Source organism: Sebastes fasciatus, chromosome 12 (assembly GCF_043250625.1).
Source record: "Sebastes fasciatus isolate fSebFas1 chromosome 12, fSebFas1.pri, whole genome shotgun sequence".
Classification (NCBI taxonomy): Eukaryota; Metazoa; Chordata; class Actinopteri; order Perciformes; family Sebastidae; genus Sebastes; species Sebastes fasciatus.
Window position 1 is genome coordinate 31,204,143 of NC_133806.1, and position 14,575 is coordinate 31,218,717.

Consider the following 14,575-nt stretch of genomic DNA (forward strand, 5'->3'; position numbering starts at 1 on the left):
ACTTCCTGAGAGACTCCTGGCCGGTTGGAGACGCGTTACCATGGTAACCCGTACCAACTTCATGTGACCAAATCGACGGTTTGTGAGACTCAAAATCGGAATTGATTTAAAATATTTATTACGCCTATAGCAGTTAAATTAAAGCATTAATGATGTTACAAAGCTGTCCGCCAACGTCTGTTATGAACGTTGTCGTCCCTACCACATTGCATTGTGGGATATTTATGCTGCCGTATTGTCCAGTGCTTGCATACTGTAATTTTTCACCAGAAATAGTATGCAATTTGCATATTATTGGTTTCATACTAAGGCTTCGGACATACTAAAAAATCTCACATACTGTTTTAAATAGCATGTTAGTATTAAATTTCGGACGCAACACAACAAGTCACTGGTCCTGACCAACAAATAGTCCAGCACATAACCAAATGTAAACCTGCGAATTGCTGTTACTTTGATTTTTTCTACAGATTAAACAACGTATTCATTCGTGACCTGTAAGCTAGACGTTGTTGGAGCCAATATGGGTGTTTTCTGGTTACTTTTTGTTTACATTTTGTGGGTATTAGTACGCCACGCCACCAACATGTTGGTGATGATGAGTCATGCCACACAATCAAGTAATAAGTAGACACAGGTGGGTAGGCTCAGTGTGTTTGGGGATGTAGTGGTTCTTACCGCAAAAACTAACACAAAAACAATGAGCTAGATTCTAAATATTACACAAGTACCAACAAACTACAGCTAAAGAAACTGCAGTCTGCAATCTACAACTACAGCAAGAAGCAAGCACCAAGGATTAACTCAAGGTATGCAAGTCAAGGACATATTGGAGGGTTCCATTCACCACCGTGGCTATCGGTAGTGGGCCAGTTAGTCACAACAGAGGTGTTGACGAAGACAAAGATGAAGCCAGGCTTGCGTTTTCCCCGTTTCTGGTCTTAAATGCTAAGCTAAGCTAACTGGCTGCTGACTGTAGCTTCATAAATACTGTACAGACGTGAGAGTGGTATCGATCTTTTCATCTAACTCTCGGCAAATAAGTGTATTTGAATGCAACTTGGTAACTGAGCATATTTGATAGGCCATAAATTAGATTTCTCACCTGCCCTAAAAGAGCCGTACAGATTTAGGGATCCAGGAGCCCTTGGAAGGATGCTTAATGTCTAATATTTCTGGAAAAGTCCACACTCTGTATCTGCTGTTGTTTGCCATGTCAGTGTGTTCCTCTGTGTGCGTGCCGACTAGTACCTACTTTGCATCGATCTGCAAGGCCTTGAAATCTGAAACTCAAGGAGGCCCCCTTGAGAAAATACACCGACGTGTGCAGAAACAAACACACACACACACACACACTGGCTCTAGTTTGGCGCTGTTTGCATCAATGCCCGCCGCTCTAACAACGGAGAGGCGTGGGGCTCTGATGATCGCTACCCCCGTGCCCACCCCCTTAACATTCGACAGATGGACAAAACTCCTCCCCCCCCCCCCCCCCCCTCTCCCTGCTTTTATGGGACCTCTAATTGTGCTTACACGCCACATCAAAATAAAGCTCAGCATGCAATGCCTTTGGTATGGAGAGGAAGTGAGCTGGTCAGATGCAATAAACAGTCTCTCTGCGGAGCTCGCCTGTAATTTGGCGGCCCAAGTATGGACATGGAGAGGTAAAGGTAAAGGTGCTGCCGCCCCCACCGTCGCATACTGACTCTCTGACGTGTCCATGTGTGGAGTTACAGCAAATATGTAGCATTGATATGCTTCAGTACTTGAATACTTGATAACATAAAGACCTGAGTTGAGCAGTAGTGTGAAAGATAAACCCAACACGCTTTAAAAGACGTGCAAATATGTGACAGGATATTTTGGCCCCACCCTCGGTGTATCCGAGCCAGGGACTGCAGGCAGCCTCTGCTATGGTTTTGTTATGGTTTTGGCTGAGGTTGGGGTTAATGATGGTAATTGGGCACCCTTAGACTAAATGAAGACTTGCCTGTGGAATTAGGCTTGGACTAGTTGGGACAAGAGCTTTGAATGCTACAGTGGGTAAGGCTTACACTGGATTCTTTTTTTCTGTTTTCTTGGGCATGGAGTTGTGTTGAGGCTCGATCCCATCTCAGGCCCTGTGGTGTGAGGAGGGGAAGGCCTCATGGCTGCCTGCGGAGTGCAGAAGCACCCGGTGTGTTTTTAATCAGGAACAAGGCTGGGAGTCATTACTGGGCCTCGATGTTGAGCTCATTGTCTCTCTGACTCCCTCTGTGGAGAGAGATGAAGACAGGGAGGGAAGGGGATGGGGGGGGCGGGAAACAGAGAGGGCAACGTAGCGTGCATGTCAGATGTAAAGAGGTCTTAGAGGGTCATCCCCTGAAGATTTATGTATATAAGAATAGAAGGAGCAAAGTGATGGGGAGAGAGGATGCACAGAGCTCTGGAGGAGTGATTGAATGAGACGTACATCTGTCTGTTATCAGAGCAAAGCAATAAGGTTGTAGATCAATCATGTAATGGAAGCTACAGTACGTAATATTTTGTTTCGAGGCAGCAGAGCGTATCGCTTCTTCCGCTGCAGTTGTTCAAGCTCACACCACAATAAGTGTCGCTCATCTTGACGAGCTGCGTCTGTGATAACAAAGCACCTCTGTCTGTTACACCACAAGCTAACTTTCTAGCATCCTAGATCAAGCACATTAGCTCTGCCCGAGGTCACAGCGCTTTATGTTACAGATGGTTAAACCCGCATCAACTGATTTCTTGGCCACTTGGGGGCAGCGGAAACAAGCTGAACACGACATTGACATATTGTCATCTCATAAATTTGATATGTTCGCTTATTTACAAATCCAGCAGATACAGAGCAGCGTTAGCATTCATGTGGGGTGACGTAACCACTTTAAAGATGGGTGAGTAGCACTTGCTCTCTTCCAACTTTTGTGTTTTTTAAACAGAAAACACAGGTTTTATACTGCGATATTTACTGAAAATGACAAACAATACAGCCAACAGTAGCCTAAGTAAACTTTCAGGTGGTCTCCCTCCAGCCAGCTGTCACCTTATTTAGGTGTTTGTAGTGAAATGAGGAGGTATCGTATCAGAGAACTCCTCATTTCAACTTTAAGAATCAGACGTTCCTCGTCCATTGGTGGTTTCAAAGCGAGTGACACAAATAAAGGGTGTCACATTAGACAAGGCAATGTCTAGGCAATACATTAGACCTCTCTGCGTTGCACACATTACATTCCCTCCAGATTTTTCTTGTGAACCCCCAACCTTAAAGTTCAAACTGCGCTTATGATATTCACTCTCCTTGTAGCTGTGCTCTGGTCTCCTCGCAAAATCTTCTATCCTGATATAGGTTATTTCATATCTCGATAACGATATGTTTCACGATGTAGAATTTTTTTCTGGTAATTCAATAAACAAATATTCTATATGAAATAACCACATGGTTAAACCTATTTTTGTAAACTCCTATGTGAATTAAATACTTGACAAATGAAAAGTACTATTAAAGTAGTAGTTTTTCATTTTAGGAACTTAAGTGCAAAATAAACATAGCAGTTTTAAGCGCAATTATCGAGAAAAAATAAATATATATAGGCCTAGCTTATCTCGCGATAGAAACCATATCGAAAAATATATATGATGGACATTTTTATATCATTTTGATAATTTCATATCTTTATATTGCCCAGCCCTAATGTTAAATGCTTCACTCTGTTCACCTTCTAGTGCTAACGTTGTCTGTTTTTTGATGCTGGGCAGGTAGCTTTCAGTGAGGGGTTTTTTTCCCTAGAAAACAACTTGCTGTTATTACAAACAGCAGTAGCGTTATGCGAGTAGAGAGACTGAACCAACACAGTAAAGTTGCCGATCGTAAAACCAAAACAATGAGCAGAAAGATGCTAAAAAGCTCAGTAGAGATGAGGGAACTGCAAAGTTGAATGATAACTCTGTGTGTTCGACGCTATGAGTGACACCTACACATGGTCATGATCCATTGTTAATCTAAGAATATTATATGTATGTATTAGAGCATCTTTAAGGGGAGGATTGTCTACGTTAAGCTCTGCAAATTCTACCAAATAAAGTTGTATTTTCACAGTTTGAGTGCAGCCAGACTGAATGGCGTCCTCGCTGACGCCTCTCACAATCAGCCTTTTGTGGGTGGATCCAACATCTTGTCAATCCAATTACAGCTTGCAGTTTGCTTCCATGGTTGTTGGGTTGTACAAGTGAAATACAGCTGGGTGACAAATTAAAGGAAAAATCTGAATAAATGGGTGAAGAATCAGCAAATGTTGATGCTTCCACTCAGGGCAGCGGGGTCACTGAATGGTTTGATAAAGAAGGAGCTTTGTTTTACACATTTAGGCTGCAATTTAAATGTATTTATTATAAATACAGTGCATGAAAAATCTCAGGCGTAATTGGTTACCGTGACAATCCTGCATATTGGATTGACTGCATCTGACTTCTAACTCGCTCTCTGAGATGTTTCTCCGCCACTGGGCCCCGATATCCAGCAGAATGGGCCCGGCCCTGCTCGCTGTACTACAGTGCATGTCTGAGCCAGTTGTCGTGTGGTTGTGGTCGTTGTTGTTGTTTGTCTTGTTGTTGCCTGCGCTGACTTAAGCCCCATGTATGTTTTTTGTGCTTCGCTCTGGCCGCACGCCACGTGTAAAAAGAGAAGAGTGGAAGTCTATTTGTAATCTGCGTTGCGACTTTCAACGCAGCACATTTTTTATGTTGTGCTTTGTCAAAGAGTACATCAATTGCGGTGACTGCTTTTGACTTTTTCTTTCTCCGTCAGGGTTTCTCACTAAAATTGTTTTAGGGTCCAGACAATGAAACAAGGCTGCGGTAGAGACAAACGCTAGACAGAAAAGTATAAAGCTTTAAAAGAAAGAGAAGTCCATTAACATTTCCCAGATTCCTTCACTCTTTTTTTCCCCCCTCTAGTTATGCACTTGTATTACATCTTGGCTGACTTCTCCTTAACTGGATATTATTTTATTTGGACTGGGGCCAGGTCTCAGGAGCAGCGGCCTTAGCTGTGTAAACAGCTGTCACCGGCAGGAGTCGTAACTAATAGGTATCTGTGGACAGGGGTCACATGTAGTTTACATGTTTACCAGCTAATGGCTTTAGAGATGGTACTGCCTTGGTGCAGTAATGGGCAGCGGTGGAGTGTAATGGACAAGGTGGGGCTGGTTATCATCATCAACGAGCACGCGGGCACATTTGCATATGAGTGTCCAGAACAGTATATTCTTTTAAAAAAAAAGAGCTTACATAACTTTAAAGGTCGAGGGGTTATTTTTGCAGGATAAGAAATTGCATCTAAGACTGTTTATAGAAGAGGAGACAACTCCTGGGGTTGAGTTATTGCATAGCTCTTTGGCACATCCAGCACTTTGGAGCATTGTTGTAACAGCAGCCAGTACATGACAACCCAATTTGCTGCTCATTTGTAGCAGTAAACACTGTGGCGTGTAGGCACAAGACAGGTACAGCTCCACGCATCTGCTGCTCGCATGTAATGATACACTTCGCGACCCCGTGCCACCCAGAGATCTTGGATGCACGTCTGTGTTTCTTCATCCAAAACTTCCTTTTATCGCAGCATCTAACACCTTCCTCAGATTCTAGCTCATACCATAGCTCACTTTTTGTGGCAACGGATGACATTTCCACACCCAGAAGCACACGTAGTACTTTTACAGAAAAGGAAATTATCTTTGCACCACAGTCGTCGTTTTCATTTTGGTTTATGTGCTCTGTTTTGGCCTGCGGAGGCCACTCATACTTTATGAAAAAGCATTTATTCCAAGTCTCCCTCAAAGGGGGCACTGTAGAAAAGAAATGTGTACTCCTGAGGGCTGAGTGTGGCCTTTTTAGAGCCAACACAAGCCGGTTCCTGTTAAGAAGCGCGGGGCAGTGCCAGCCATTCAGGTGCAGTTTTGTGGTGGTGTGAGAACATGAGGCCAGATGTGATCCAGACACCTGCTAGAGCAGAAGGTGGCCGCTCTCATCTGGATACAACAAAACAAAGAATATATCACAGACGGGCCTGTGAAACACCTCAGATGAACTCTCTAAAGTCTTTGTGTGTGTTTGTACTTTTGGGATCAAGACACAATTAAAGACAACTGGAACAACATATTGCTGACAGCTTGAGGAGATTATTAGTCTAATATTTAACAACCACAATCAAATAATGCGGTTTCCGTTCCGCTATTACAAAACAGGCTTCAGTTAGACAAGAAAACAAAGTTGTCTTCTTTTCCCGTGAGACACCTAATATAGATATTGGATCCAGCCCAGGTTTTTTTGGGGGGGAGAAAAATACGTCTTTGATGTTTAGGGTTTTGTTGTTTTTTTGTGGCAGGCACCATGTGTGAAAGTGAGACCATGTCTTTGCCATCTGTCCCCTGTGGTGCACTCCACTTTTGACCCTGGCGATCACCTCACATCTCCCCGTTGTGCTCGGCGGGCGAGGAGGGGTGTGAGGTTGTGTCTTGTTAAAGGGTTAATGAGGTAGAGCTTTGTAGCAGACGTCCTGCTCGAGATCGGTATGAAGGGAGATGGAGGCAGTTAGTCAGCATAGTAGCGAGTTGTTTTTCTTTCCCGTTTTTATTGTTTTGTCTCCATCGTTAATGCCGAGAGCTTTGCACTTCCCATAGATCACATGTCAATCAAACAGCACGACGTCTTCTGGCACTTCTTATATTCATGTCAAACAAACAAATGTAAAACTCAGTGCTTCTTCTGTCAGAGGATTTTTAGTCCTCATGAGCACCTGATCAAACTGTTAGCAGACCATTAAATAGGCGTTATCGGCCGCCATAAGCATCATACATGTGGGTCATTAGGTTGTAAAAGTGAAAGCGAAACTTAGAAGCAACACGTTCTAACAAGTACAACTGAATAAAACCTTACGTTTTGAAAACAAACAAAACAGCTTCTTTAGGTTTAGGCCACAAAACCACTTTGTTAAGTTTAGGGAAAATGATCAAGTGTTGGCTTAAACTAACTATGTTTTAAAAGTGAAAGTGAAACTTAACACTGTTACATCTGGACATAGCCAGGCTAGCTGTTTCACCCTGTTTCCAGTCTTTGTACTAAGCTAACCGACTGTTAGCTTCATATTTAGCACACAGACCAGTGGGCTACCTCCGAGTCTGAGAAGTGAAGCCAATGCTGAAGTGTCTTAAACTTGCATTCTTTCTAACAGCCAGCAGGGGGCGACTCCTCTGGTTACTAAAAGAAGTCTGATTGTATAGAAGTCTATGAGAAAATGAACCTACTTCTCTCTTGATTTATTACCTCAGTAAACATTGTAAACATGAGTTTATGGTCTCAATCGCTAGTTTCAAGTATCTTCAATACAGCATGATGTTCATTTAGTAAATTATGGTCCCGTTTAGAGTCAAATAGACCATAAAGCAGGGGATGCTTTAGGGCGTGGCTACTTTGTGATTGACAGGTCGTTACCACGGCGTTGTCCAGTCTGGGAGTTGTCTGTGTTTTTGTCCCTTTCACAGTTTGTTTTCAGTTCACGTAAGTTAATTATAACCTTTTTGGTCACCTGAAAATGTCTTATTCAGAGTTCGGTTGTAGCTCCACCCTCTTGTCTTACTTCTGGTTGCAAAAAAGCAAGATGGCGACGGCCAAAATGCCAAACTCAAGGCTTCAAAATGGCAGTCCTCAAACCAATGGGTGACGTCACCGTGACTTCGTCCACGTCTTATATACAGTCCATGGCACCGACTTGAGAGTGGTTCCCGAAATGTCCCAAAACCTTTTCTTTAATTATATAACTCTACTAATAAAAAATGAAAATATTGGTTTTAACTTCTCTGACACATTACATGACTAGTTATAATAAACAATACTTTTGTGTAATTTAATATGTAGGATCTTCACTTTTACTGATTTGATGATCCATCCAGCTTTTTCTAATTTTACTTAAGTGAATGATTTGGTTCCTTTTTTCCAGCACGGAAGATTTGGTTTCTTTTTCCGTGCTGGAAAAAGAAACCAAATCATTCACTTAAGTGACATTCAGTCATTCTGTGACAGGAAGTCATAAAACACATTTTTTTTTTCATATGAACATTTGATAGCCTTTTAGTTTACAATCTGTTTTTGACACTTCAACAAAACATGAGTATCTATCTCCCATCTGGCTTTGCAGCTACAGTACATTGTGCTTCCTGGCAAGTATGAAAAATCCACATCCAACTCTTCTGTTTCTCAGATGTGCGAGCTGGAAGTCGGGATGAGTTTAGTCAAGGTGATGACAAATGGGGAAGGCAGAGTGCACTCGGGTTAGGGTGGGAGAGACAGAGCAATGCTACATGGGGTGCAAATATGCCGAGCATGCCCGCTGACTCTACTGATCCTCGCCTGTGATGTCCCCGTTCTCCTCCCGCGTCGAGGGAAACCCACGGCCGGGTCCCACTCAGCGGTGTGTGTGTGTGTGTGTGTGTGTGTGTGTGTGTGTGTGTGTGTGTGTGTGTGTGTGTGAGTGAGCCAGTGAATTACTAGACTTCCAGCACGTTGAGCTACAGGTGTGAAAATTAGGTGTGAGGTTTATGTGTGATAAATTACCAACATGTGGGCTAATGGAAGCCACTCCACCTTTTCCTCCACCCACCTTTTTCTCTTTTCCCTTTTCTTCTTTCTGTTGGGGGGATAACACATTTCTCCCACAGCTTGAGTGGATTTGAAGGAGTGTAAATATTGAAATATTCCAACGGTCCAAACTATTCCCTTTCTTTTGGGTCTCGTTTTTTACTTCGTTTTTTACTTTATCGGTAGTTTGTATTTTATTGGTTTCTGTCAAAGACTTGGGAACTTAGGGGAGAAAAAATGGACCTGAGTGGATTTATATGAGATATAACAAAAGACTAATCACAATCTTTACATCCATCTGTTATTAAAGGATTTCTTGGGATGAAACACTTTGAATTATTCAGAAATTTCACAATAAAATAAAACATTTCTGCTAAATTTCCCTGAGCAGCGTTAGCACTGCTTCCATATTTTATTTGCAAGTCTTCCTTTTCTTAATTTATTGGCTTTCCTGCTACAATGTTGATAGAGATCCTTTCATTTTGATGCCAGTCAATGCAAAAAATCTTGTGAAAGTAGTAGATCATAAAAACTTTAAGACCCACAACAGATGGGTGAAAACTGCTTGTCATCGAGACAAATCTCTTCTTTTCCTTCATTTTCCGGTGCAAGCTCCATCAGTTGCACATAGTTGAAAAACCTTCTGTATTTTGCAAACACCTCCTGCACAGTTGAACTAATCATTTCCAAATGTGGAGTGCATTACCTCTGGACTCTCACAGCTACAAGCTATAAAAGTATTTGTGATAATCCACATAGTTTTGCAGCTAAAGGATAATGTGTAATTTGCACAAATTTCCAAAGAGGCCATGATTTATCAAGTCCAATCTTCGGAAACCCTACGAATGTCATCATCTTACTTCTTTAGACACAATTTGTCATATTGACTAAATCTGCAAAGTCTAAGTGCTTAGTTTATCCATAGTTGCTATGGTGCTCAAAACCCGCCAATTTCCATTTGCAGCTGTATTAAAATACAGACCTTAGATCATGTGGCATTCATGGAACAACACTGTAGGTATGGCGCGAGTTGCTGAGAAACGTTGGAGATGAGTCGAAAATTACTGGGGCGTTTCGCAAGAACATCAGCTCTTTTTCTTTGAAAGAATGAATAAAGATGGGCGAGAGAGGGGAAGAGCTGGCAAGAAACATAAACCACATGCTCGTCTTCTAGCGCCTGCCCAGAGAGCGATAAAGACCATCCATCCCTGTGAGTCATCGATAAACTCCCATAGCGCTTCCATTCCTGAGTGTCATAAAGTCCTTTTGCACCTGCGCCGACCAACCGCGCCGTATGAAGCGAACATCGCCGTCTAGAGAATCAAAGGCAGATGCCGAGTGATGACCCGTGCCACTCGGCAGAAAGGTTGATTTAAAGAAGAAAACGGTGATAAGAGAGACGTTTTCTGGTTTTAGTCTTTTAGCATGTGTAGAGGTCAAAGGAAAAAATCCCACGAAAAGGGATGTTTCCTGGATTATATCGTGATGGTGTGTAGCCACTTTATAGCTGTGTCATTAATATACCACCACCAAAAATAAAGTATATAACGAGTAGTTATTTTTAAAAGTGTTAAAACTGTCTTTTATAATGGATTTTTCCTTCACTGGAACAAACGTTTAAGCATTGCATTATTTTAGTGCTTTGTTTAAACTATGTTGACATCCAATGTGAACAGATATTCCGTTGTTTTCAAGGCCCGACTGAACTGTAAAACTTTTTATGTGACCGCAACTCACAGTGAAGAGGCGATGCTTTTACTTGACCACCACATCAAGGTTATGCTCTCCGTTTTTTCCTCCTGTGTGACCATGGAGCTTTCCATGGCGGTCGGTCACATGTCTGCTATGGTCAAGCGTGCATCAATGTGGCAGAGAGTGTTAAAAGACTGCAGCGCGTACCGTGAGATCAGGTCAGCTAGGTCACCTTTTATTTCTAATTTTCCTCAAACAGGAATTATGAGGGCTCTTTCACATCAGGGGATCCAGATGTGGGATTTGACCCAGGACATGGGATTTAAGTCATAATCCATCATAAAGATGTTAATAAGGAAGTGAACTAACCGAGGGTCTTCGTATGGAGTTGGAAAGAGTGCAGGGGTTCAGCTGGACAGATGGGCGAAAGGTGTGGAGAGTGTTTCCACATTGACTCAGAAACTCTGTCAATGTCTCTATCTGACTGGCTGCAAGTTCAGTTTAGAAAATATAGGACAGAGATTATCAATAGACTCTGTACAGGTTACATTTTCTGGATACTTTTCATCAACTTTTTAAAATAAGATGACAGAGAAATTGATATAATTTGGGCTAAACTGAGAGTTTGAGGCATCTTCGATCCACACCAGTAATATCATTCATTAAAGCGAGACTTTGTACCTTTTTGAGGGAAGAAATACACTTCTTCCTCTTACAAATTACGCACCATTGTTCAATTCAATACATTCAAGGGTTTTGCTGTCTCAGCCTTACTTGGTCTGGTATGACCAGTAGCTTATGATGGCTAATGTTAGCAAAACTTTGGGTTAATATCGCTGTCTAACAAACACGATGGAGTCAGTTCGCTGACCTTAAGACTTTTGCTATAGCTTAGTATTTCAGCTAGTGAACGTAGTAGGCTATACTTAGTGTTAACAGTAGTTTAAGATCTAGCATTATCTTCCAATTGTCACTTGTAGCTGCAGTGGCAGCTGTTCAGCAAAGGCTATATAGTCGCGTTTTAAAGTTTTCTTGCTGAGAGTCAGATGAGAAGATCGATACCACTCTCACATCTGTACGGAAAATATGTAGCTGGAGCCAGCAGGTGGTTAGCTTAGCTTAGCATAAAGACTGGAGACGGGAAAACCGCTAGCGTGGCTCTGTCCAAATTGAGAAAAACTTCCGCCAACCAGCACATCGGATTCTAACCAATTAATAGGTTATATCTTCATTGTTTAATCTGTACAAAAACTTAAGTTTAACATCGACAGCTCAACGCTTTACCGGCGGAGACTCCAGGAACTCTAACTGAGCAAGAAAGCAAATAAGCGTATTTCCCAAAATGTCAAAGTATTCCTTTAACAACAAGCACTTTGTGTGATGGCGATGTGGTCATCCAATGAGTCAAATGTAGTTTTCTCACCTGTGAATGTGTCTCAACCTGTTGAATCACACCAAAGTAAATTACCTTGAGCTTCTTTTTTTATTGTGCACTAAAAAAAAAGTGCAGCTTTTAAATTGGCCCCCATTTTCCAGTTGCCTGTTTGAACCGCAGCTGCCTGTTTTACCCATTCACCATATAAACCGCCACCCTTTCAAGTGAGGGTTCAAATCTCCGCGCTGCCCGCCTCGCCCGGTGGATCTGTGTCACAGGAACACTTTGGCCGAGCTAATATGTCTGACAGCAAATGTGTTTGCTCAATCTCATGCTGCAAAATCATTATAAGCAGCAGGACTGTCCGTAATTATAAACATGTGCTTACAGTATGATCTGTTAAAGTAAACTGGGGGAAAAAACGTGGATCCTAAAACCTGACTATTTCCAGCTGGAAAAGAGTCGGTGGCAAGTCCAACATATTTTCTGCTAAATTGGAACAGAAATGTGCCTTCAGCGCGTGGGCCCCCGAAGTACCCCCCTCTTACCACTTCTGTTTTTTCTCCACAATTTTTGAGCTAAGTGCAACTTCCAGTTCCATGACAAATAAAGTCACGGGCCTGAAAAGCGGGCGGTTTGATGTCATTTTCCATGTACCGGCTTTTAACGAGCTTGAACAATGTTGAGACGGTACAACGCCTGTTGAACTCTGAGTGCGAGGGTTGACACCGTTGGCTCTCCTGCTTTTTTTTTTTTACTGCTGCACAGTCTAAGCCTGGATGGTTTAGGTGGTTTGAACGAAGATCCAGAAAAGCGCCTGTTGCTTCTTACGGTCCCGTCCGCCGCCCGTCGGCTGGTGGCTGCAGTGCTGCTCTGTCCCGTATCTGCCCTTTCTCTCTCCCAAGCTTTCTCTTTCTCCTCCAAAGTGGAGCAGCAGTAAGCTTATACCATCATTTAGGGCGGTGGACAATAAACAGTAATTGTCTCAGTGCCACGAGGAAAGAGTATAATTCTGTTGGTGGATGTGATGCTTTCCACATGAGAGCGCGGATCTTCTTGACCTGCTGCTGCTGCAATTCAACTCCAAAACTTGAGGTTTGCCGTTGCTGCCTCTTCACCATACGGCACTTATAGTTATAGTATAGATGCAGTGGATAAGGGTTTTTGTTGTGTTACTTGATGGACTTTCTCATATAGGTTGTACTGTATAAGGTTCTTTTCCAAACAATGGGCAGTGTGGCTGCTGGTTAGTTGCATTCACAGGCTGTATTATTAGATTTAAATACCAGGGGCCCTTGGAGAAATGGAAGAGAACTGTGAGAATAGAAACAGTTGTGTTTTAATATAAACTCTTGTCCTCACTTTGCTGGGTTTCACTGCTGCATTATGATATTGCCTCAAGTCTGCTGAATTTCCCGATCGACTTAGTGGTTAATCAAGACACATTTTGTCCAGTTTGTATCCTGTGCTAGCCTCTGTTATACCTCTGTACCCAATATCATCAACTACTAATGGTGATAAAGTTCAGTGATGGGTGACCCAATGCACTCTCTCTGGGTTTTTACAGGGGAAAGAAGTCAATAGTCCTTATAAAAGTAATGGTAGCAGCAGGTTAGAGAATGGATGACTGGATGGGGTTTGGTCTTAAATATCTTCCGTGCTCGCTGGAGCTGCTCAGTCGACCAGCCTGTGATTGGAATGAGCAGCTGAGAGGTGAGAAAGAGGCATGTAACCACTTCTTAAAACATTTTTCAGCTATGGCAGACCACATCTGTTAGCAACGTGTACACGAATATGAATATTTGGGCATTTATTTTAATCCCACTTTCATTCCCAAACATGAAACGTAAGGGAGTCCTCCTAAACTTTTATTAAAAGTCAGATATTTTCCAGTTTGTCCACATCTGACATGATGGCTGCGATAAAGTATGTTTATATTATACTATATTTCTAATACTATAATGCATTTTCTTTATGTTATTCTTTAGCATTATAATAAAATCGTCAGATTTTAAGAGCTGAAAATGGTTCCAGAGTATCAGTTTTCAGTTCTAAAACGTTTTTTTTTACCAAAGTCGGCTTACAACAGCCCACATCAGTGAAACCCTACGTAAGAATGTCTTCTTGTTCTCAATGTTAAGTTCGGGGCTCTAAAAGAAACACAAAAATTATGTGCAATTTGCCTTGTTAGGGTTTCGGGTTGCAGAGAGTTGGAATGGGTCAATGTGAATGATTTCATGGGTAACGGTAGGTGAGTGGAAGGCAGGAAGTGAGCCGGGCCGTGGGTGGAACCCCCTGTATATTGCGGAGGTTTTTGGCAGCCTCGAGCGCAGTCTGTCACGCTTGCTTTGGACTCATAAAAACGTACCTGAGACAGAGTTTGGGTTTCTGCTGGATCTCACTGCGGCCCTAATTGCTCTTGAGCTGCTTCAGAGCAAACCTCCCAGCAAGCCTACGGCAGTAGAATGAAAGTGCTACGCTCCAAACATGCCGTCATTCTTCATGTTGTGAGCCGGACTGTTTCGCATGAATGAAGTACCAAAACTTCACCTGACCATGGTAGATACTTATCAATGAATATCTGCACAGCCATTTCCCTGTGTAATGTTGATTTCTGGTCTAAATTGTAATTTCTTTTAAAAATTGTCAGATGTTTCAACTTCATAGATGATGATAATAATAAAAAAAAAAGATTGGTCGGGAACTAGCATGGATGTATTATAAGAAATGGATACCGGACACCAAGATGGCATCAATTCAAGCAATGAGAATTACTCGCCTGGTGCATAGGCCAAAAAGCTTTTCTGACTTCCGGGTTATGCGGCCCACTGAATATGCGCGGTAGTGTTCCTCCCGCTGGCCCCGGTTGCGAGC

General features: G+C 42.4%; 1 protein-coding gene across 1 annotated transcript in view; it reads left to right on the forward strand.

Annotated features, from left to right (window-relative positions):
* rspo2 (R-spondin 2) overlaps nt 1-14,575 on the forward strand; it is a 65,479-nt gene that overhangs the window by 7,045 nt on the left and 43,859 nt on the right. The window lies entirely within an intron of this gene.